At 38.0% G+C, this 25,183-nt stretch overlaps 1 non-coding gene across 1 annotated transcript; it reads right to left on the bottom strand.

Annotated features, from left to right (window-relative positions):
• Positions 1–24,491: 24,491 nt before the first annotated feature.
• LOC141567957 (U6 spliceosomal RNA) lies at positions 24,492–24,595 on the bottom strand. Its single transcript, XR_012491002.1, has one exon. It is a non-coding gene; the product is annotated as a U6 spliceosomal RNA (small nuclear RNA).
• Positions 24,596–25,183: the final 588 nt, after the last annotated feature.

Below are 25,183 nucleotides of genomic sequence, written 5' to 3'. Positions count from 1 at the left end.
AGTATATCAATTGATGCAGAAAAAGCATTTGACAAGATACGACATCCATTTATGATTAAAACACTTAATAAAATAGGTATAGAAGGAAAATACCTTAACATAATAAAGGCCATATATGACAAGCCCTCAGCTAATCTCATAATTAACGGTGAAAAACCGAAGCCCTTTGCTCTGCGTTCAGGAACACGACAGGGCTGTCGCCTATCACCTCTGCTTTTCAACATAATGTTGGAAGTCCTTGCCGGTGCAGTCAGGCAAGAGAAAGAAATGAAAGGCATCCAAATTAGAAATGAAGAATTTAAATTATCACTCTTTGTAGATGACATGATGCTATATATAGAAAACCCTAAAGACTCCACCAAAAAGCTATTAGGAACAATCAATGAATACAGTAAAGTTGCTGGCTACACAATCAACGTACCAAAATCCATTGCATTCCTGTATACTAACAATGAAATCTCAGAAAAAGAAATACAAAAAACAATTCCTTTTGCAATTGCAGCAAAAGAATAATACACCTAGGAATAAACTTAACCAAGGATGTGAAGAACCTATATGCTGAAAACTATAAGACATTTTTGAAAGAAATTGAAGAAGACACAAAGAAATGGAAAGACATTCCATGCTCATGGATTGGAAGAATCCACATAGTTAAAATGGCCATATTACCCAAAGCAATATACAGATTTAATGCAATCCCCAACAAAATCCCAATGGCATTTTTAAAGAAATAGAACAAAAAAACATCAGATTTGTTTGGAACCACCAAAGTCCCCGAATAGCCAAAGCAACCTTAAGAAAAATGAAGAATACTGGAGGTATCACACACCCTGACTTTAGCTTGTACTACAAGGCTACAATAATCAAAACAGCATGGTCTTGGCAGAAAAACAGACACATAGTCCAATGGAATAGAATTGGGAACCCAGAAATAAAACCACATCAATATGGGCAGATAATTTTTGACCAAGAAGCTAAAAACATACAATGGAGGAAAGACACCCTCTTCAATAAATGGTGCTGAAAGAATTGGAGAGACACGTGCAAAAGAATGAAACTAGACTGCTGTCTGACACCATGTACCAAAATTAATTCAAAATGGATCAAAGACTTAATAATAAGAACGAAAACAATAAACTGCATAGAAGAAAACATAGGTACTAAATTTATGGACCTTGGTTTCAAAGAACATTCGTGAATTTGACTGCAAAGACAAGGGAAGTAAAAGCTAAAATAAATGAATGGGACTTGATGAAACTAAAAGCTTCTGCACAGCAAAAGAAACCATCGACAAAATAAAGAGGCAACCAACTGAATGGGAGAAGATTTTTGCAAACAGTGCCTCCGATAAGGGGCTAATATCCAAAATATACAAGGAACTCATGAAACTCAACAACAAAAATCAAAGAACCCAGTTGAAAAATGGACAGATGACCTGAAGAGATGTTTCTCCAAAAAGGAGATATAAATGGCAAATAGACATATGAAAAAATGCTCAACATCACTAATCATCAGAGAACTGCAAATATAAACCACAATGAGATATCACCTCACCCCAGTCAGAATGGCTATCATGAACAAGACAAATATTAGCAAGTGTTGGAGAGGCTGTGGCGAAAAAGGAACCCTTATATGCTGTTGGTGGGAATGCAGACTGTTGCAGCAGCTATGGAAAGCAGTGTGGAGGTTCCTCAAAAAATTGTGAATAGAATTACCATATGCCCCAGTAATCCCTCTCCTGGGTATCTACCCAATAAATTTGAAACTATCTATACATAAAGACACATGTACTCCAATGTTCATTTCAGCCTTATTTATGGTGGCCAAGACATGGAATCAACCAAAATATCCTTTGCTACATGAATGGATAAAGACGTTGTGGTATATATATACAAAGGAATACTGTTCGGAAGTAAGAAAAGATGAAATAGAACCATTTGTGACAACATGGATGGATCTTCAGATTATAATGCTAAGCAAAATGAGGGAGACAGGAAAAGCAGAGAACCGTATGATTTCACTGACATGTGGTATATGAACCAAAAATAACAAATGAACAAGACAAACAAATGAGAAATAAAAACTCATAGACACAGTTCAGTGGTAACCAGAGGGTAAGGGGGGAGGTGTTGGTAGATGAGGGTAAAGATGATCAAATATATGGTGATGGAAGGAGAACTGACTCTGGGTAGTGAACAGAAAATGTGATTTATAGATGTAATACAGAAGTGTACACTGAAATCTATGTAATTTTACTAACAATTGTCACTCCAATAAACTTTAATTAAAAAAGAAAATGTTCATCAGTTAAAAAAAAAAGAAGGATTTATAGGAATATAGTTGCTATCATTTTAGCAATATCTGTGTTGGATAATTTCCATTACAATTGGTAAATGGATGATTTCCTGCGTCCCTTTCTCACCCTAGATATTCTTTATCTCTCTGTTAGCCCAAGACCCTCTCCCTATACTGCCCCCCACCCCAATACAACAGTTAAAGGAGTAAAACCTGCAACACCTGAAGGTCCCTGAGGACCTATTCCAGTGCTATTGCTAGTATCCACTTATAGTGGATTGAATAGTGTCCTAGCCCCCCCCCCCAAAAAAAAATACAAATGCATATCCACTTGGGACCTCCGAATGTGACCTTATTTGGAAATAGGTTCTTTGCAGAAGTAATTAAGATGAGGTCACACTAGAATAGGGTGGGCCCTAAATCCAATTGTTGGTCCTTATGAGAAGAGGAGCGGACACACCGAAACACACCAGGAAGAAGGCCAAGTGAATATGGAAACAGAGATTGGAGTTCAAGCCAAGGTATGTCAAGGATTATCAGGAGTTACCAGAAGCTAGGCATAGGTGAAGTAGAGTTCTTTAGAGCCTTCAAGAGGAAGCATGGTCTTGACGACACTTTGATTTTGGACTTCTACTTTCCAGAACGCTGAGATAATAAGTTTCTGCTGTTTTAACCTACCAAGATTGTGGCAATTTGTTAAGGCAGCCTTAGGAAACTAATACACCAGTTGAACTTATTAATGCTTGTGCTGTATCAGTTATGAAATATTATGAATTTCAACTCACATGTCTGTTCTAGTCAACATGTCAGGATGCATGTTTTTCCTTTTGGCCCAGTTTATCACTAGGGTCAGAATACTTCACAACAAATTTTCTTTGATTCACTACTTTGCTGTTACATCTAGTCCAGAATTGCACATTCTAGTATGTTTTTTATTCCCCTCATCTTCTTTTATTAGTTTCAAGTGTACAAAACAACATAGTGATTCGACATTTATATATCTTACATAATTATAACCCCAATAAGTCTACTGAATGGAAGATGTTCACTAGTGATACCTCTAATTTGTTTTAATGAAGTCTCTCACCTTCTTCCAGTACCATCACATCCAGTAGTAGGAATCCCAACCATTACCATTTTGTAGAATGGGTTGATTTCTACCCTGTTGTATTACTTTTCTGCAATGTACAATGCACCAAATTCTCAAATCCCTAAACTAATGAGTCCCAATGGTGATGAAACTCTGTTCTTCACTGTTCTTATTCAGAGGGGATCTTGAGCTGTTTCTGCTCAGCATATGATTGAGTCCTGAGGACATTTTCCCCCAAAAACTATTACTTCAGTAGTTTTAAAAGACTTATAGGTGTCGTAGGAAATTACAAGGAAGTAATTTCTTCAGATGTGGATTTGGCATCACTTTTGTTTGATGATTACCAGAAAAGTTTTAGATATAGACCAAGTACAGTCCTTGGCAAGTACTTACATAAATGTCACCTCACCGAGACCCTAGAGCAGAGAGGATGCTCAGTGCAATGGAGTCTTCGCTGGCCTGGGTGCTGACTCAGCTCCCACATGGCTCATGGGTGCTCTAACAAGTCCCCCCCACCCCACCCACAACAGCCCTTTGCTAAAACAATCCTCGTTCCTGTCAAATAGCCCACCCACCTTTCTGTTGTCCTTACCTCCTCATTTGTTTCACCCTCTACCTTTCTGTTTCATTTGGGGTAGCTTCATCTGAAGAGCAGGAAGTGTCCTGTTCTCTCCCCTGATGTTTCTTTCAAACATTTTATTGATCCCCAGAGATCTTTTTATTTCTCAAAGGGCTGATTGCAAACAGTGCCTGGAAGAATCCTTTAGCTTTCCTCCTTGTCACATCTTTCTCCTGATTCCATGAGCCCAGAATGGCCTGAGTACTTTTGTGGAGAGAAGATAAAGTGGAAAATTGCTATGGAAAAAACATTCATAACTTTTCAAAAATATTACCCTACAATATTGAAGGTATTCTAAAAAGTTTTTTACAATTAACCCACAATTGTTTTCACATATTGTTTCACAGACCCATCAAATACCTTCCAGGCAGGTATACGAGTATATGTGCCTTATATAATATAAAGACTAAAAACTCATAGACTGTGATGAGGTTCTAGATGTGATCTCTTCAGGGGCATGAGTGGCATGTTTCATTAATTTGGGACAACACCCAGTACCTGTGGGTTTTTAAAAATGCTTCCAGGTATCTCTGGAGTCCCTGGGTCTAGGTACACAACAGCCCTATGAACCTTGTCTGAGACAGGAATCCATTTTTTCTTTTCATGAAGGATAAAAAATGGGTTTGGGCCAGCCAAAGCATTCTGAGCAGACTGGAAAAGTCAACAGGAAATATAGATGAATGATGTACATCTTACAACTTTTAAGAAGGGAAAATCTCTTTGCTATGACAATTTCACCTGTTTATCCCAATATGATATACAATCAGCTTCTTGTTCCTTTATTCTGATATGAGACATCTATCTCTGAGCCTCCAGGGGTGTTGCTCTCCTTTCCATCAAGGTGGGAGGTGGGGTGTCTTTGGCATGTGGATTATGGAATCATTACTAATGGTTGCTTGGCCTTGCAGCTGTGCAAGCCTTTTGGTGCTCTTCCCAACACAGTTTAGAGCCTCCAGCTACCTTATCTTTTCTTGTTTCCTCCTCCCTGTGTCTATTACCTTACTTTTCCTTTTAGGTCAAGCAGCAGTATTCTTTCTCCTTGGGGTCCTGGATTTATTCCTATTAACTCATGTCAGCAGTTGTGGTCCATGTAGGCAAAAAGTATGACTGAATGGAGATGACAGCTCCAGCTTGTGCAGGCCACATGTGGCCTGTTTTCCTACACACAAAAGTCCCATCTTAGACTGCAGGGGAAATCACTGAAACTATGCTGCTTACTGCATCTTGCAGGTTAAAAAAAGGATAATAGACCATCTTTTATAACCTCCTATGAATTTATCTATCTCGGAAGTGTAATTTTTGTCTGACAGAACAAATGTATGAATGTACAAAAGGAGACCTCACTTTGGCTTCTCTATTACTGAGGTCACTCTGTCCCAGGTTTACATGGCAAATATTTTACATTTGAACCAGATCCCAGACTCGTACTATCAAAGAAAATTTATATTTAAAAACATCAGTGATTTCTTTTTTATAAATTACGTAGACAGGATTGGACAGCCATTGTCTCCTTAATCCCTCTCAGACTTCTTATTTCATCTTCAGGGAGCACTGCTTACAGTGATAAATCTGAGAAGGTTCTGCTGTTTGATGTCTGACACATCCCTGCATACATAGACATGGGAAAAATGTAAGAGCTGTTTTATTGCTGTCCCCCCAACCCTCACCTTTTGAGTTATTAACCGTCTAACTACTCTCTTTTCTGTCTTTGGCATTAAATTTAGTTTTCAAATCTTTCACTTTTTCCTTTTGGGTTAATGTTATCATTTTTTTTTTTTTTTGGTGCAACACTATTTTTATTATCGACAAACCTCTCCCACTTAAAACAAAAATTCAATATTCTTATTAGTCAGCCAGATAACTACGTGTCTCTGTTGTGATGCAATACATCACCTATGATGTATTCAAGCCAGAAATGTTTAATTTGAATCCTTTAAGCCTTTAGTTACTGGAAAATATTTCTATGAGTCAGTGTCATAAAACACAGTGGGTGGGGCAATGTGCTACATGAGGAGAGAGGTAATGGACAGAACAACCAGATGCAACTTACAGTTCTGGATTGGACCTGGTCTGAACCATTCACCCCTAAAGGACATTTTGGACAACTGGTCAAACTCAAACGTAGATGAGGAATTAGATAAAGCGAGATCTGTAAGCATATATAATGTTTGCTGGTGTGGAAAAGTAGAGAGTGGTAAATGAAAAAGTAGATTAGAATAAAGCAAGTGTGATATGCTTTGATTTCTTTTTTTTTTATTAAATTTATTGAGGTGACAATTGTTAGTAAAATTACATAGATTTCAGGTGTACAATTCTGTATTACATCATTTATAAAGAAAACTTTATATTTTCCAATAAAGTATGGACATTAGTTTTTCTGGAACACCATATTTTTTAATCTTTTTTTTTTCAGTTACAGTTGACATTCAGCATTATTTTATATTAGTTGTATGGGATGGTGGTTAGACATTTATATAATTTATGCAGTGATCCCCCGATTAGTCTAGTACCCACCTAGTACCATATATAGTTGTTGCAACATTATTGACTATATTCTCTATGCCGTACTTTACATCCCAGTGACTATTTTGAACTATCACTTTGTATTTCTTAATCCTTTTACCCTTTTTACCCAGCTCTCCAACCCTCCTCCCCTCTGGCAACCATCAATTTGTTCTCTAACTATGCATCTATTTCTGCTCTGTTTGTTTATTTTGTTCTTTAGATGTGATTTGATTTTGAATTAAAAATGCACAAGTATTTTAACACACAAATATGTGTAGAGATACATATATGCATATACATATATTATGTATAAGAAAATCTGTAAGCATATACAATGTTTTGTGTTAGTGTAAATGTCTTGTGTTTTTATTTTGTTATTCTTATTGATCTATATTTTCTAACTTTCCACATTCTCTTGCCATCAATTGATTAATTAAGAAAGAAAGAAATATCATTAGTAATGATGTGATGACTTACTCTACTTTTGGTGACACATCAAAGTTGTGAGAATTTTAATAAAAGTGATAATTCAATTATATTCATTTTTGTGATTCTTAAGCATCAAGGGAAGATAATTCTTCTGGAATCTGTTTCTTCATTTATTGCTATCCTTTGTCACCCTTAATTAATGGTTTGAACATTCACCCCATTTCTTAAAGAAGAGTGCAAAAGATGATCACTGGTTAAAAAATAATAATCCATCCTGATGTCTGAAATTTTATTGTGATTTACACATCTATCCTTTTGTTAAACTATGTAGGGCAAACAGCTCTAAGTAGGCTGTCTGACTACCTGGGAAAAAAGCACAGGGAATAGATGTCTTCTAAATTACAGAAGGCTGAACTATTAATATTTATTTATTTGCAAATTGGAGCTATATATTCTTCAGTTTAAAAGAGTAAGCAGTTAGGTAGGGGTACTATAATCTGAATTACAATCAATAACTATCTCATCTCTCATACAGTGAAATTTTTTGAAATACCGAACTACATAAACTTTGCCACATTTATCTCATCCTATTAAGGGTTTTTGTTTTATTTTTAATTCCTTACAAAATTCATGCAATGTTGTAACTTTTTAAGCTTCTGATCATTTGCATTTAGTATCAGTATGCCATTAATAAAATACTTATTGGGATATGGTTAAGGAAAGAGCACTACTGTGTATCATGAGAAACCTCCACACAGGGAGACAGCAAAAGCAGTCATTAAACCAATTATGAATCCATCTAACTATTCACATTTCTTGTTTTGTCTTCAAGGATGCCTTGAGGGACTGTTGAGAAGTCAGTAAAATCCAGATGCATTGTGTGTATTATGTGTTCTCTTATTTATTACTCTAGAAACCTTATGACTAAAGAAGTGAAGCTTTTTCAATAAGACTTGCCCTAAGAAAACTCATACTAGCTCTTTTTAATGACAGAATCTTGCCTTATATGACATCATAAAACATAGCTGGATGGGGGACACGAAACTCATTGATCTATGCTTTGCAGAATCAATATTCATGATTTGGAAAATGCTTGAATTTTTCTAAGTACTGTCCCACTACCGGTGATGCCATGGTGATCACTGACAAAAAGTTATCGATCTCCTGTTACTCTTTGTGATTCAGTTGTTTCTAATTAGGATCCCTGAACTCATCTAGAGCACCTAGGTTCTAACTTACAAGCACCAGGCCTACAATGATCTTCAATTCCACTCTCTTTTTTCCATTATCTGTTTCATCCTTTCCAATAGAAAGATCAATTGTTTTGGCAGAAGTGATGGATGTCTCACAAGTTTTGCTATCTTTCTGTCATCTATAAAATTACAGTTTTAGCCTATTTTTATTATTCTTGTCCCCAATATTAAAAATAATTATTTTGGTGTTCGTCCTAGGTTTACAACTTTCAGTTTATTCCCAGGATTAATTTTTTTGGAATTCATGCTGCGTTCTTTTGTTGATCTTTGGTTATGTGCCTTTATTTCTATCTTTTGCACATTCCTTTTCAACTTTAAGCTACTTGGAAAATTCTCTGTGTAGCCATTAATTTTTAGGTTACTTCACCCATTCCTTCCTCATTGGAAACACTTGCAGTTGCCTAGTCAGAATTATGGTTTGGAGAACAATCTGACCCCTTGGAACTACTTTTACATCATTTCATTGAACTGAGTTATCTATTCTCTGATATTCATGAAATCCATTCTCCCCAGGTCCTATGGTTGTGATAGCAGACATCTGATTTTGGCACTTACATGTCTCACTTTTGTGCCCAGGGGCAACATCACAAATCAATCAAGCTACCGTTTCCCATGATCTGGATTCTTCTTCAGAGTTCTTCTCAACACTGGACTCCACAGCTACCATTACATGACCTGACTTGATTTTCTATGCATGCTTGTAGGGTACCTGATTCTTACGACATTCCAAGGTTCTTTTTATTCCCACTTCAACAATATATTGCTCCAAATAAATGAGATTTGAGAAATAGGAAGGTATTAGAAACATAACACAAAACTCAAGAAAGTAATTTCATAAATAATAAATAGCATGGGTTAGGCTAACAATTCAGGTAGGTTTACTTCTTTAAATATCTAATCAGCTTCTTAATCAATTTATTAAACATTTCAGATGCTTTATTACTCCTATGTCCTCTCTAGCCTGGTTTCTTTAAGGAGGGAATTCTCTATGACATGTAACACTCAAGTCTATCCTTTGGTCTGTCCCACTAGTGTGAGCTCCTAATTCATTTATCAGGGGCTGAGTCCAGGAATATACTATTATAAGTGGTTCATAGTGGCCGTCTGTCTGTCCAGTAGCTCTTCTGATTATTTATTGCTGCATAGCAAACCAACCCAAAACTTATGTCTAAAATTCATACCAATCATTTATTTTTTTCATGCGACTGTAATTTAAGTAGGACCTGCAGGGATGGAGCCATGTGTTCTCCATGCAGCATTAGCTGGGGCAGCTCTAGTGGAGGCAGGTAGATCTATTTCAATATATTTCAAGATAGTTCACTCATATGACTAGCAAACTAATCCTGGCTCTCAGGTGAAAGCTCAACCAGGGCTTAGTCAAATGTCATCAAGCACTCTCCTTATGGGCCTTTCTACAAGTTGTATGGATTTCCTCACAACAATGTGTCTCTGTGTCTTTGTTTTGAACATGTCACACAAAGAAAAATGTCCATGACATTTTTATGACCTAACATTTGAAGTCACTTGGCATCTATTCTGCTAGCCTCTATTGGTCAAGGCAGTCAACTAAAGTCACCCCGGTGCAAGGAGAAGAGACATAGACTCTACCTTTGAATGGGGGAATAGCAAGTGTCTAGAAAAACGTGACTTAGGAGATGTTGTTGAGACCATCTTTGGAAAATATTATCTGACACAATAACAAACTAAGTCTGTCCAATGCTCACTGTCTCTCAGTAAATCAGAAATTGAGTGTCCTGGCTACCTCATAAGGCACAAATATTGATTTGGAGAATGTTTCGTTAGTTCCTCTCACTCATGCAACAAACAGATATTGACAGCCAACTATGTGTTAGCACTATCTTAGGAGCTGTAGTGACTCTTAAAATCAAATCTAAATTTAGAGAAGTCCATTTCCATCATACCCTCACCCTTAAATATTTCATAGGGATTTAGTCCTTTCTTTTATTCTCACATAGCAAGAATTTTTAAAGAATCTTCAGTCTTTGGTCTGGAGCTATGAAGACATTTTATGCAGCTGTAGTGTAACTACTGCTCACTTATTAACAGGCTAATATTCAAGATATTTGACAACTCTTTTGGTTTAGGCACTGAATTTTCAGCATGGTCACAGACCATTAAGATCAACAGCTAACCTTTAACATCTGATACCTATCTACTTATTAAGGAGTCTTATTTTTATTTTTTCCTCGCCATTAAAGTCAATTAAAAAATGTTGAACATGTACTATGTTCAGGTGCCTGAGCTTGTCATTGAGGAAACAAAAAATGAATAAGCACATTCTGTGTGTCTGCTCTTCATGGGATTTAAAATTCCTTTGCAATTGCTGTGTCCTCTGCCTAGAATTCGCTTTCCCCAGATATCCACAGGGATCACTCCATGACTTTCTTCACTTCTCTGTTCATATGTTATCGTATCAGAGAGTTCTTCCTTGTTTACCCTAAATAAAGTAGCACTGTTCCATTGTTTCCTACTCTTAATGTTCTATTCATAGCACATATAAACACCAAGAATATTATAAATGTATTTGTTATTTGCTTCCTTCACAACCATTAAAGTACATGAAATCATGTCCCTAGCACTAGAAAATGCCTGGCACATAGTAAATGTTTAACAAATATGTTTTGAATTGAGTACTTGTTGAGATGTGGAAATAGAGAGAGGTGGCAGAGACAAAGATAAGTGAAGTTTAAGCCAGGGTGTCAGGAGGAATAGTGATACCATGAATAGAAGTAGGGATGACATGGAGTAGAAGTGTTTTCATTGTAGTTACTGGTTTTGTGCTATATCCAAAGATTTGTCTCTTTGGAGGCACAAATTTGATTGCCTTTTGGAATATCTCAAGATATGAAAAACATGCTGCTTAATGTTCCAAGATATTTCCTGACAAGCACAACAGTTTGTTAGCCATTTGGCTTGCTGCTCCTTTACCTTCCAACATCTTTTGGGACATCTTTACTACAGGAAATGCTACTCTGTCTTAGGATGACCAGCCTCCATGGTTAGTTATAAATCAAAGAAAAATGGTAATGACTCATGTTAGCCTTTTATACTTGGCCAGGCTATTTCCTAGAAGGAATATCCACACATGATGAGGTGAAGAATCTCAGTTTCCTAGCCTACAGAAGGTTAATGTTGGCCTCAGTTCCCACACAGGTGCATGGGGTTGGGGGAGATAATGGAAAAGGGCTGGGAATCCCAGACACAAACAGTACCTCAGGGTCAAGGAGGGCTTCCCAAAAATAACAACAGTTCAAGAGCCAGGGCCTCTCTGGGTGTGAGCCAGTGGACATCAATAGTACACACAGTACTCAAGTGAAAACAGAGGTGAATGATTTGGCAGTTGTTTCCTGGTCACATAAAACTATGAAAAAATATCTATTAACATAAAGCTAATAGAGGGACTTTTGCAGCTGTAATGTGGCTGCATGTCATGCAGGGTCTCTAGTCCTGCTCCCCACATAAGAATGCAGGACATGGTGAGGCCGAAAAGGAACACCCACGGAGCCATAGGTAGGGGAGTCATACCAAAATTTTCTCGCTGGTGACTGGGTTGGAGACACAGTACGCAGGAGCCACGGAATCCGTAATCCACACTCCGCCACACTCCACACTTGCTAACTCAGCCACCACCTTCTTGCTGGCCCCCATTTTCTGCTAGCATAGCCCGGCAGTTATATTAGTGCCCAGTGGCTCACTGGTTACAGCTGATGGCCAACCAGCCACAGCTGATGGCCATCCAATCACAGTTGATGGCCATTTACTACCTGAGCCAGCACCTTTCCACATGAGGCCAAGAGCCTAGGAACTGCACTCCTGGCTCTGTCCCCACACTACATCTCACGTATTAATTCTTGATGTCTAGAAAATAGGGATTTTAGGTGGCTTTATTATGTAAGAAGCCCTAGAAAGAAGCCATAACTAGGGTTCCAGTGATTTTCCCAACTTCAGTGATCCTGAAGCAATGGGAGGTATACAGAAGTGTCTTCTGGGGAAAGACAAAGGGGGAAGACAATAAACTATAGTAAGTTTACTCCACCAACACCAAGTTGGGTTTCCTGAACAGTGGCTCTTAAACTTTGCTGCACATCACCTGGCAAAGCTTTAAAAATGCCTCTTCTCAGGTTGTTCCTAAGATCAATTAAATCATAATCTCTGGAGATGGTGCCAGACATATATATTTTTCAAAATTTGTAAGGTGTATTAGTTTCTTTAGGCTTCCATAAAAAGCACTAGAGACTGGAATGGCTTTAACAACATGAATTTATTGTCTCATAGTTCTGTAAGCTAGGAGTCCAAGATCAAGATGTCAGCAAGGTTGTTTCCTTCGAAAAAGTGTGAGGGGAAATTTATTCCATACCAATCTCCTAGTTTCTGGTTGCCTCAGGAGTTCCTTGGCTTCTTCCTCTGTCTTTACATCAACTTTTCCCTGTACAGGTCTATCATGTGGGAGACTCTGCTCGCTGTGCCATTTGTCATGCCAGGCAGCCTGCGAGGCCTCCTGTCACGCTCCCCACATAAGAACACAGGATATGACTAGGCCAAAAAGGAACACCGACGGAGCCATAGATAGGGGAGTCATACCACTATAGTCTCACTGGAGGCACATTAGTCTTACTGGAGGCTGGATCCACACGACCTGCAATCTGCTGTCCACTTCTCTGCCTGCCAACCAACTGACTGACCAACCAACACAGCTGTGGCAGTTATATCAGTGGCTAATTGGCTAACTGGCTACAGCTGATGGTCAATTAGCCACTGCTGACAGCCATCTACTACCCGAGTCAGCATCTTTCCACGTGAGGCTGAGAGCCTGGAAACTGCTCTCTGGGACTTTGTCCCCACAAGGTCTATCTCTGTGTCCAAATTTCCTTTTTTATGAGAACATCAGCCATATTGGATTAGGGCCCACCCTACTGACTTTATTCTAACTTGATTTTCTGCAAGACCTTATTTCCAAATAAGGTCACAATTCCAGTTGCTGGAAGTTAAAACTTCAACATATTTTTGAGAGATACAATTTGGCCTACACACCAGGTGTTCCACTGTGCAGCCAATGAGAGTCCCTGAGATAAATCTGACTTGGGCTTCCCTCCATGTAGCCACTCTGAGTAAAAAAGATAAAGGAGGGAAAAAGAGAAGGAAAATATGAAAAGGGTGTCTGAAGCAGCTTGTATTGATGATACTTGAGGAACTATAAGGACTACTCTTTCTCATGCCTCTCACAACTCCTTATCCCCAAGAGATAACCTTCACCTGAAGATAAGCACTGTCTGGCTTCAGCCTTTTCCTCTTGTTCTGACCATGTGAACCCAACATTTCCTACAAGACTGAAGCAGGAACTTCCTCTGGACAATGGCTCTTAGTACATGATAAACATTAAGATAAACTCAGGGAATTTTAAAGAAAATACCAAAGTTCAGTCACCATCTTCACCAAGTAAATTAGAGCCTCTGTGGATGAACCCTGGCCATAGCGATAGTTTTTAAGTATTTCAAATTTCTTGCTGCAATTGGAATGGGACTTTCTCTTCTGCTGTAAAAAAATTAGAAAGCATGACAAAATATGTGAAATAATAGTTTTCAGACATTGGATGACACAACTGTGATCCCTGAGTGAAGAGAAACTGAAGAGCTGAGTCCTATAATCTCCCAGCTGTCTTCTTAAAAACATCTAAGGCTCAGGAAGTAGAAGGACTCTGAAGCAGAGCCCACCTAGTTTAGGAGATAAAAATTAGAATTCAGGGTAGATGAGGTGTTCAGAATTTGTAAAGCAAAGTATCAGAGAAATCCGCATATTTTTTCTCTTGAGTGTTGTTGTATATGAAACTATGAATGTGTAGGGAGAAACTCTACAAGTCCAAGCATGACCTGCCAAGTAGCAGGAAGTTAAACAAATCCTAGATCTCTTAAAGATCTCCTGGGCATGGGGAGATATCCAGTTCTAACCAGCCAGAATGGAGTGTCCTTATTGAATGCTCAGGACATTCAGTAAAGACTCCAAATGGGGCATGCTTTAGAAATATTGCTAGCTCCAGAGTAAAAGCTACTCTCCACCTACCTTAACAGAGCTTAAAAACAAGGCTCAAAAGGATCAAACTGAGCCACAAATAACTTAATTACCTCTCACAACAAAGCCCAACACTTAAAGAAAGGCAACTGAATTCATGACTCAACAATGTAAAATACACAGTGAATGCATCTAATCAAAAATTTCTAGACATATGAAGAAGCATGAACATGTGATCTCAAACAAAGAGAAAAATAAGTCAATAGAAACACCCTCACAAATGACAGACAAGAACTTTAGACAGCTATTATTAGTATACTCAAGAAGTTAAAGAAAAATAAGAATACAATGAACAGAGGAATTCAAATGAAAAGTTACTCCAGATGATTACAATAAGCAGCTATGATTAGAGAAGCTGTTAGATGTTCTGACTTAAGGCAAAGTAAGTAAAAACAAATTTTATTTTTGGAGGGCCTTGGAGGAGACATTGAAGAGGGTAGATAATAAAAACTCCCATGATTCATATTATGATTCCATTTCCTAGAAATTATTTTTTTATTTTTATAATCAATCAATTTTTTATTGCCTAGCTCAAACATAGTGTACTTTGCATATAGATGCACTTGATAAAGTGATATTGACCCTTTGATTGATAACTATCATATACAAATGTTCTCAGATTTCTGTGTGTGTGTGTGTGTTTGTGTGTGTGTGTGTGTGTGTGTGTGTACTCTCAACTAACAATGTGTTATATTTAGCATGAAAGAATGACTTAATGAATTTCAATTCTTTAAAAAATTACACATTTTTACATTTGGTATACTATTATAACATGTTTTAAATCCAGTTACAGAAAATGAAATATGAGCATCTGAAGACCCCATAGGTGCTCCCCTGCATCTTTTATAGATACATAAAACTTTTGTCTCTGATAAGGACATTATAATAAATATTATATGCACTCAATAGAAAAACAAAACAAAACAAAACAAAAAACAGCACTCTAAAGAGATACTCGAGGAAAGGAGGTGTCCTAAGTAGCTTTTTAAATCCTCATCCTGGTACAGAGATAGAAAAGTTGGTTGTTTTGGAATATATTTCCCACATAATATGGGGGTAAAGTCACTAGAAATGAGAACACTGATTGTTTTAAAATGCAGTGGCTGTGCAGACAAGTGACAAAGAGTATTATTTCAGAATTAAATCATGATGTGTGATGAAGGTATTTCAGATTTGTTCTTGAGATTCCCAAACTTAACACTGAAGCAGTATGTGATAAATAGCTCATGTTTAACTCAAAGATCTCCCCAATAGCTTGTTCTTCTAAAAAAACGAACATCTTGTTATTCTAAAAGCTGTGGGTTTTATATGGATCAAGAATTCTGCCTTCTTGGTTTTTTTTTGTTGTTGTTGTTGTTGTTGTTTTGTTGTTGTTGTTATTGAGTTGTATGAGTTCAGGGCAGAGGACCTGAATAGATATTTCTCCAAAGAGCACATACAAATGGCAAATAGACATGTGAAAAGATGCTCAACATCACTAATCATCAGAGAAATGCAAATTAAAACCACAATGAGATATTACTTCACACCAGTTAGAATGGCTATCATCAACAAGACAAATAATAACAAGTGTTGGAGAGGGTGTGAAGAAAAAGGAACCCTCATACACTGTTGGTGGAAATGAAGATTGGTGCAGCTGCTATGGAAGGCAGTGTGGAGGTTCCTCAAAAAATTAAGAATAGAATTACCATATGACCCACCATCTCTCTCCTGGGTATATACCCAAAATACATTTATCCGTAAGGATACATGTGCTCCAATGTTCATTACAGCTTTATTTACAGTAGCCGAGACATGAAAACAACCAAAGTGTCCTTTAATAGATGATTGTGGAAAAATGGCGGAGTGAGGTGAGCCTCTGTAAAGCTCCCCTGGAATTTACAAAGAATCGAACAACAAAAACTCCACAAAGGACTCCCTGCACAGCAGACAGGCAAGACGAAGAGGCCCACTACCGACTGAAATCACCTACAGGTGGGAGATCCGCGCGAGTTGAGGGAGGAGGAAAGGGAGAAGTCCGCGGAGACGGAGCCGCGCGGGCACAGGACGCAGACCTCGCTCAGTGCGCCGAGCTCGCTGCCTCCCGGAACTACCGCAGCTGCGGGAGAGGGAAGAACTCGGACTGCTAGGGCTCCGCTTGTGGCCCACGGGGCTGAGGGGACAGCATATAACACGGCTGAACCCAACGCTCATGGCAGAGACCTCGGAGAAAAGACTGAGGGAAAAAGGCTGAAAACGGTGGTTTAAGCCCTCACTGCCGAGCAGAGAACGGAGCCTTAGGCACTGAGACTAGCCGCCCCCTCCCTCCCAGAGCTCGCCCCGCCCCCACCTGCCCGGTGCTAGAAGCAAAACAGTAGCAGTGTCAGATCAAAACAACAGAAAATTTGCTATTTTGAGAACTGTGTACCACAGACACAAATTCACAGCCCAACTAGTTCCGGCAAAGGGGAGAGAGCTGTGGAAGCAGGATCGGCTGTGGTGGTGGTCGCCGCCATTGCTCTGGGCCACCTCTCACAACTCACCCCGCCCCTGACCCCACCTATCTGGGCGGATCCCTGCAGGAGTAAACAGAACTGCTGAAACATACGGGCTCTGAATCAGGAGCTGGAAGAGCTTTGGAACATCAAAAGCTCTCCGCATACCCCCCGGGACACTGCGCCCTGTGACCTAGACGAACTATAAATAGAGGAGAAGCCCGTCTCCCAGGGAATCCCCCCATTGTGTGAGAAGTTGGAATAGTGCAGAGAAAACAGCACTACCGTGTGGGAGAAGAAAAATAAGTTGCAGTTGGAGAAATAATAAAACATTCTACCAACAAGTACTGGCAAACAAAAGAAAGACCGCTTTCTATCAACCTGTTGCAGAAGTCACTCCTGTAGATGTCTAGGAAGAGAAATAGTAAACCAGTAATCGCCATGAATAACCAAGGCAACAAGATAGCTCAGAAAGAAAGTGAAAAATCTCCAGAGAAGGCACTTAAAGATACAGAAATATGTGACTTAAATGACAGAGAATTCAAGATTGCAGTTCTGAAAAAACTCAACGAGATACAAGAAAACACAGATAGGCAGTTAAATGAACTCAGAAACTCAATCAAAGAACAGCATGAGCATTTTACGAAAGAGATTGAAATCTTAACAAAGAACCAAATAGAATTTCTGGAGATTAAGAACTCAATAGAAGAAATTAAGAATGAAATAACCAGCTTAGGTAGTAGAGTTGACCAGATGGAGGAAAGAATCAGTGACATCGAAGATAGAAACCTGGAAATGACACAGATAGAAGAAGAAAGAGACTTGAGACTTAAAAGAAATGAAAGAACTCTACAAGAACTTTCTGACTCCATCAGAAAGAGCAATATAAGAATAATGGGCATACCAGAAGGAGAAGAAAGAAAGAAGGGAACAGAGAATATATTCAAACAAATTGTCGATGAGAACTTCCCAAATTTGTGGACAGAACTGGACCCTCGAATCCAAGAAGCAAATAGAACACCTAGTTACCTCAATCCCAACAGGCCTTCTCCAAGGCACATTGTATTGAAGCTGTCTAAAATCAACGACAAAGAAAGAATCCTCAAGGCAGCCAGGGAAAAGAAGACGGTAACTTACAAAGGAAAGCCCATTAGATTATCATCAGATTTTTCAGCAGAAACTCTACAAGCCAGGAGGAGTGGAACCAAATATTCAAACTATTGAAAGAGAGAAATCATGAGCCAAGAATAATATATCCAGCAAAGATATCCTTTAGATATGAAGGAGGAATAAAGACCTTTCCAGACATACAGAAGCTGAGGGAATTTTCTAATACACGACCTGCACTACAAGAAATACTAAAGGAGGCTATTCGACCACCATCAACAGGGACAATTTGTGGCAACCACAACTCAAAAAGGGGAGAGTAAAGGCCTGAACCGGAATATGGGAATGGAGAAAGTAAGCGTGCTGAAGAAAATGGAATACTCTAAATATCAAACTTTCTTTTACATAAACTTAAGGGTAACCACTCAAAATAAATCCAGAATTGAAATATATACTGAAATAAAAGAAGAAACAGAGGAAACATCATAGAATACCACCACACAGAAATAATAGACAACAAGCAAAAGGCAAAGAAACAATGGAGACACAGCCTTACCAGAAAACTAAAGATAGAATGACAGGAAATCCTCACATATCAATAATCACCCTAAATGTAAATGGACTGAACTCACCAATAAAAAGGCACAGAGTAGCAGATTGGATCAAAAAACTAAACCCAACCATATGCTGTCTCCAAGAGACACATCTCAGCTACAAGGACAAGCATAGACTCAAAGTGAAAGGGTGGAAATTGACACTCCAAGCAAATGGTACCCAGAGAAAATCAGGTGTAGCCATAATGATATCAGATGAAACAGACTTCAAGGTGAAAAAGATAACAAGAGATAAAGATGGACATTTCATAATGGTGAAGGGGACTGTACAACAAGAAGACATAACAGTCATCAATATTTATGCCCCCAATCAGGGAGCACCGAAATACACCAAGCAACTACTAACAGAACTAAAGGGAGAAATTGACCAAAACACAATTATACTAGGGGACTTAAATACATCATTGACAGCTATGGATAGATCATCCAAACAGAAAATAAATAACGAAATAGTAGCCCTAAATGACACATTAGATGAAATGGACATAATTGACATTTATAGAGCACTTCATCCTAAAACATCAGACTATACATTCTTTTCTAGTGTACATGGAACATTCTCAAGGATAGACCATATATTGGGACATAAAATCAGTCTCAACAAATTTAAGAAGATTGAAATCATACCATGCATATTCTCTGATCACAAGGCTTTGAAATTGGATATCAACTGTAAAAAGAAAGCGGGAAAAACACAAATACATGGAGATTAAACAACATACTTTTAAAGAAGGACTGGGTCAAAGAAGAAATTAGAGGAGAGATCAAAAGATACATAGAAACAAATGACAATGAAAATACATCCTACCAAAATTTTTGGGATGCAGCGAAAGCAGTTTTAAGAGGAAATTTATCTCATTACAGGCCTATCTCAAGAAACAAGAAAACTCCCAAATAAATAACCTCATGTTACACCTTAAAGAACTAGAAAAAGAAGAACAAGTAAAACCCAAGGTCAGCAGAAGAAAGGAAATAATAAAAATTAGAGCAGAACTAAATGAAATAGAGAACAAAAAGACAATAGAAAAAATTAATGTGACAAAGAGCTGGTTCTTTGAAAAGATTAACAAAATTGACAAACCCTTGGCTAGACTTACTAAGATAAAAGAGAAGACACTGATTAACAAAATCAGAAACGTAAAAGGGAAGTTATCACGGACACCACAGAAATACAAAGGATCATCCAAGAATACTATGAAGGACTATATGCCACCAAATTCAACAACCTAGAAGAAATGGACAAGTTCTTAGAAACATATAGCCTTCAAGGCTGAACCATGAAGAACTGGAAAATCTAAACAGACCGATCACCAGTAACGAAATTGAATCAGTCATCCAAAACCTTCCCAAAAGCAAAAGTCCGGGACCAGATGGCTTCACTAGTGAATTCTACCAAACCTTCAAAGAGGATCTAATACCAATTCTGCACAAACTCTTCCAAAAATTGAAGAAGAGACAGTACTCCCTAACTCATTTTATGAGGCCAACATTACCCTGATACCAAAACCTGGTAAGGACAGCAGCAAAAAAGAAAACTACAGACCAATATCTCTAATGAATACCGATGCAAAAATCCTAAATAAAATTCTAGCAAATCGAATACAACAATGCATTAAAAAGATTATTCATCACGACCAAGTGGGGTTCATCCCCGGGCACAAGGATGGTTCAACATCCTCAAATCCATCAATGTGATACATCACATAAACAAAATAAAGGACAAAAATCATATGATTATATCAATTGATGCAGAAAAAGCATTTGACAAGATACAACATCCATTTATGATTAAAACACTTAATAAAATGGGTATAGAAGGAAAATACCTTAACATAATAAAGGCCATATATGACAAACCCTCTGCTAATCTCATAATTAATGGAGAAAAACTGAAGCCCTTTGCTCTACGTTCAGGAACACGACAGGGATGTCCCCTATCACCTCTGCTTTTCAACATAGTGTTGGAAGTCCTTGCCAGAGCAATCAGGCAAGAGAAAGAAATAAAAGGCATCCAAATTGGGAATGAAGAAGTTAAATTATCACTCTTTGCAGATGACATGATGCTATATATAGAAAACCCTAAAGACTCCACCAAAAAGCTATTAGAAACAATCAACGAATACAGTAAAGTTGCTGGCTACAAAATCAACGCACAAAAGTCCATTGCCTTCCTATATACTAAGAACAAAATCTCAGAAAAAGAAATACAAAAAACAATTCCTTTTGCAATTGCAGCAAAAAGAATAAAATACCTAGGAATAAACTTAACCAAGGATGTGAAAGACCTATATGCTGAAAACTATAAGACATTTTTGAAAGAAATTGAAGAAGACACAAAGAAATGGAAAGACATTCCGTGCTCATGGATTGGAAGAATCAACATAGTTAAAATGGCCATATTACCCAAAGCAATATACAGATTCAATGCAATCCCCATCAAAATCCCAATGGTATATTTTAAACAAATAGAACAAAAAATCATCAGATTTGTTTGGAACCACAAAAGACCCCGAATAGCCAAAGCAATCTTAAGAAAAAAGAACTATAATGGAGGTATCACACTTCCTGACTTTGGCCTGTACTACAGGGCCACAATAATCAAAACAGCATGGTATTGTCAGAAAAACAGACACATAGACCAATGGAATAGAATTGAGAACCCAGAAATAAAACCACATAAATATGGACAGATAATTTTTGACAAAGAAGCTAAAAACATACAATGGAGCAAAGACAGCCTCTTCAATAAATGGTGCTGGGAGAATTGGATAGCCACGTGCAAAAGAATGAAACTGGACTGCTATTTGTCACCATGTACCAAAGTTAATTCAAAATGGATCAAAGACTTAGGCATAAGACCTGACACAATAAACTGCATAGAAGAAAACATAGGTACTAAACTTATGGACCTTGGGTTCAAAGAGCATTTTATGAACTTGACTCCAAAGGCAATGGAAGTAAAAGCTAAAATAAACGAATGGGACTATATGAAACTTAAAAGCTTCTGCACAGCGAAAGAAAACATTGACAAAATAAAGAGGCCACCAACTGAATGGGAGAAGATTTTTGCAAACAGTGCCTCCGATAAGGGGCTAGTATCCAGAATATACAAGGAACTCATGCAACTCAACAACAAAAAAACAAACAACCCAATTGAAAAATGGGCAGAGGACTTGAAGAGACATTTCTCCAAAGAGGACATACAAATGGCAAATAGACATATGAAAAAATGCTCAACATCACTAATCATCAGAGAAATGCAAATCAAAACCACAATGAGATATCACCTCACCCCAGTCAGAATGGCTATCATCAACAAGACAAACAATAACAAATGTTGGAGAGGCTGTGGAGAAAAAGGAACCCTCATACACTGTTGGTGGGAATGCAGACTGGTGCAGCCGTTATGGAAGGCAGTGTGGAGGTTTCTCAAAGAATTACAAATAGAATTGCCGTATGACCCAGCAATCCCTCTTCTGGGTATCTACCCAAAAAATCTGAAAACATTTAGAGATAAAGACACGTGTGCTCCAATGTTCATTGCAGCTTTGTTTACGGTGGCCAAGACATGGAAACAACCAAAATGTCCTTCGATAGATGAATTGATAAAGAAGTTGTGGTACATATACACAATGGAATACTATTCGGCAGTGAGAAAAGATGATATAGGAACATTTGTGACAACATGGATGGATCTTGAGAGAGTAATGCTGAGCGAAACAAGTCAGACAGAAAAAGCAGAGAACCATGTGATTTCACTGATATGTGGTATATAAACCAAAAACAACAAAAGAACAAGACAAACAAATGAGAAGCAGAAACTCATAGACACGGACAATAGTTTAGTGGTTGCCAGAGGGTAAGGGGGGTGGGGGGGGAGGTGAGGGTAAGGGGGATCAAATATATGGTGATGGAAGAACTGACTCTGGGTGATGAACACACAATGGGATTTATAGATGATGTAATACAGAATTGTACACCTGAAATCTATGTAATTTTACTAACAATTGTCACCCCAATAAATTTAATTAAAAAAAAAATAGATGATTGTATGAAGAAGATGTAGTATATACAAGGTTGGGCAATTAAGTTCACGAACTCATCCTTGAAAAAGTGCTACATACCTCATTGCTGAATATCACTATGGTCACCTTCGAAGTGTTCCTCTTGGGAAGCTATGCACCAATGCCAGTGCCTAGTCCACTCTTCAAAGCAATTTTGGAACTCTTTTTCTGGACTGGCCATCAGAGCTCTCATTGTATTACCCTTGCTGTCCTGAATGTCATCAAAATGTGTTCCTTTCAATATTTCCTTTATCTTCAGGTAAAAAAAGAAGTCATTGGGGCCAGATGAGGTGAGTAGGGAGGGTGTTCCAATAAAAATGTTCAGGTGGTCTAACTTTTTCACGCAGCCTTTTTTAGCATTTTCAAGTAGTAAGCTTGGTTAACTGTTTGTCCAGTTGGTACTAATTCATGAGTGATCCCTCTGATATCAAAAAAAGGTTAGCAACATCATTGCAACAATTTCACAAATTTAATTGTCAGACGTTGTATACACAATAGAATAATACTCTGCCATAAGAAAATATAAAATAGTGCCATTTGTGACAAAATGGATGGATCTTGAGATTATTATGCTAAGTAAAATAAGTCACACAGAAAAAGTCGAAAACCATATGATTTCACTGATATATGTGACATAAAACTGAGAGCAACAAAGGAACAAGACAAAGAAAGAAACAAAAATTCATAGACACAGACAATAGTTTACTGGTTACGAGACGGTCAGGGAGGAGGGGGGTGGTAGATGAAGGTAAAGGGGGTCAAATATATGTTAATGTAAGAACTAACTCTAGGTGCCAATAAACTTTAATTAAAAAAAAAGTATTCTGCCTGCATAGTTGATAATAATTACAATCTTGTATCACTTCATCAGCTATGGGAATGAGGATATTTATAAATCAAGTAAAAGTAACATTAGCAACATTGATAATTTGAAGTTAGAAACCCAGTGACATGTAAAGAAGTGTTAATCACAGCACAGTGATTTTTATGGTTTAAAATAGTTACATACGATATAAGGCTTGAGTTCACGCAGCTCCCTCCCTGGAATATTGCAAAAGATCTTGTGATTTTTCACAGACTCCTGGAGAAAAATGCTGAACTGGAAAGCATTCAGTGAATGACACTAAAGTTAATCCCAAAAGGAAAAATCGCACTGTAGAGAATATTTATATCCGAGCAATAAGGAGCCAGTTTCTGCCTTAAAACAATATCATGCAAGAAATACTGAAGTCCACTGGAGTTCAGACTCTATGAGAGATACTATGAACCCACAATTTTTTGAAGGGGCTGGTGGTTAGAAGAAATAATGAGAAAACTGAATCTCAGATGATGAATTCTTTTCATGGGAAAAATGTGAACCCCAGAAATATTTTTATCTGATATAGATAATAAGACAAATAGGTATTCAGAAACAGACTAGAAAATTAAAAGCAGATATCAGGAAGTACTATTAAACCAAGAAATCCCAAGTATGTGAGAAAGATTACTGTGAAAGAGGGCTAAGTGGTAGCGTGAAAGGAGAGAGAGAGAGAGAGAGAGAGAGAGAGAGAGAGAGAGAGAGAGAGAGAGAAAGCATAGTTGTGTGGGTACCATGGAAGCAATTTGAAGATATCACAGGGAAAAATATGAAATATGTAAGACATGCACAATCTTTTGAAGTGCCATTTCTGATTGTCAAATCTTCTGTGTCTTGAGCATTTACCTTCAACAGGCCTCTGATGGATGTAGTTATGTCCTGTTTACCTCTCTCCTCACTGCTGTGTCAAAGTGTCATTTCTAGGCCCATGAGGTTGCTGAAATTTGTCTGTTAACGAGCAAAGATAATATGTATCCCCTAGCTGTAAAAACACAAATGAAGGGTTTTACTAAAACTTTATTGTTAGGCAGATCCCATGTTTTCTTTTTTAAGTCTGATAGCTGGTGTACTGAAATAAATTCTTGAACCTAGTAAGCTTCAGTACCACAGTTCTTCATGAATTTGTGTGTCATCCTAGTGCAGGGATCATGGTAGTCTCTGTATTTTTCCAATTTTAGTATATGTGCTGCCAAAGCAAGCACCATAGTCCTGTAATAATTTTCACTACTCCTGCCTATTAATAAAAATCTCACAATTATGTCTGTCCCCAGGCACATAAAATAGCAATGCTGTATGAGAACGTTCCTATCTCTGGCTCTTTATTTTATTCCCCAATTTTGCTGTCTGAATCTGTACCTATGTGAGTGAGCTTATTTCATGGCTCTTCATGTGATTCAGTAGCCATGGCATATGCACTAGCTACTCTGCTCCATTGGGGGTGACTAAGGCCTTGGAAAAGGGAGTATCTTCTGGACTCTTCCGAGGATATACTGAGGAGGTGAGTGAGCAGGTCTTATATGACAAATCCACTGTGACATTCCAATCCCTCAAAGCCTTTGGATGCTTCTTCTACAGTATACTGAGGAAGTTCAGGCATTTTGTCTTCTCAATCCCTCAATCGATTATAATATTTGAGCCAATTTGTAAATCCAGAGTTCCACAAATAAAGGGGAATCTGCATCCTCTTGAGGAAGGACCCTGCTATACTTCCAAAAATGGATCCTATTGATTATTATAGCATTTCTCAAAGAGATCTGTCTTTGTCCAATAAGCAAGTGATTGTACATCAG

The sequence above is a fragment of the Rhinolophus sinicus genome, linkage group LG12, assembly GCF_036562045.2.
Source record: "Rhinolophus sinicus isolate RSC01 linkage group LG12, ASM3656204v1, whole genome shotgun sequence".
Lineage (NCBI taxonomy): Eukaryota > Metazoa > Chordata > Mammalia > Chiroptera > Rhinolophidae > Rhinolophus > Rhinolophus sinicus.
The sequence above is the reverse complement of the archived record's forward strand: the minus strand, read 5'-3'. Positions and strand labels throughout refer to the sequence as shown.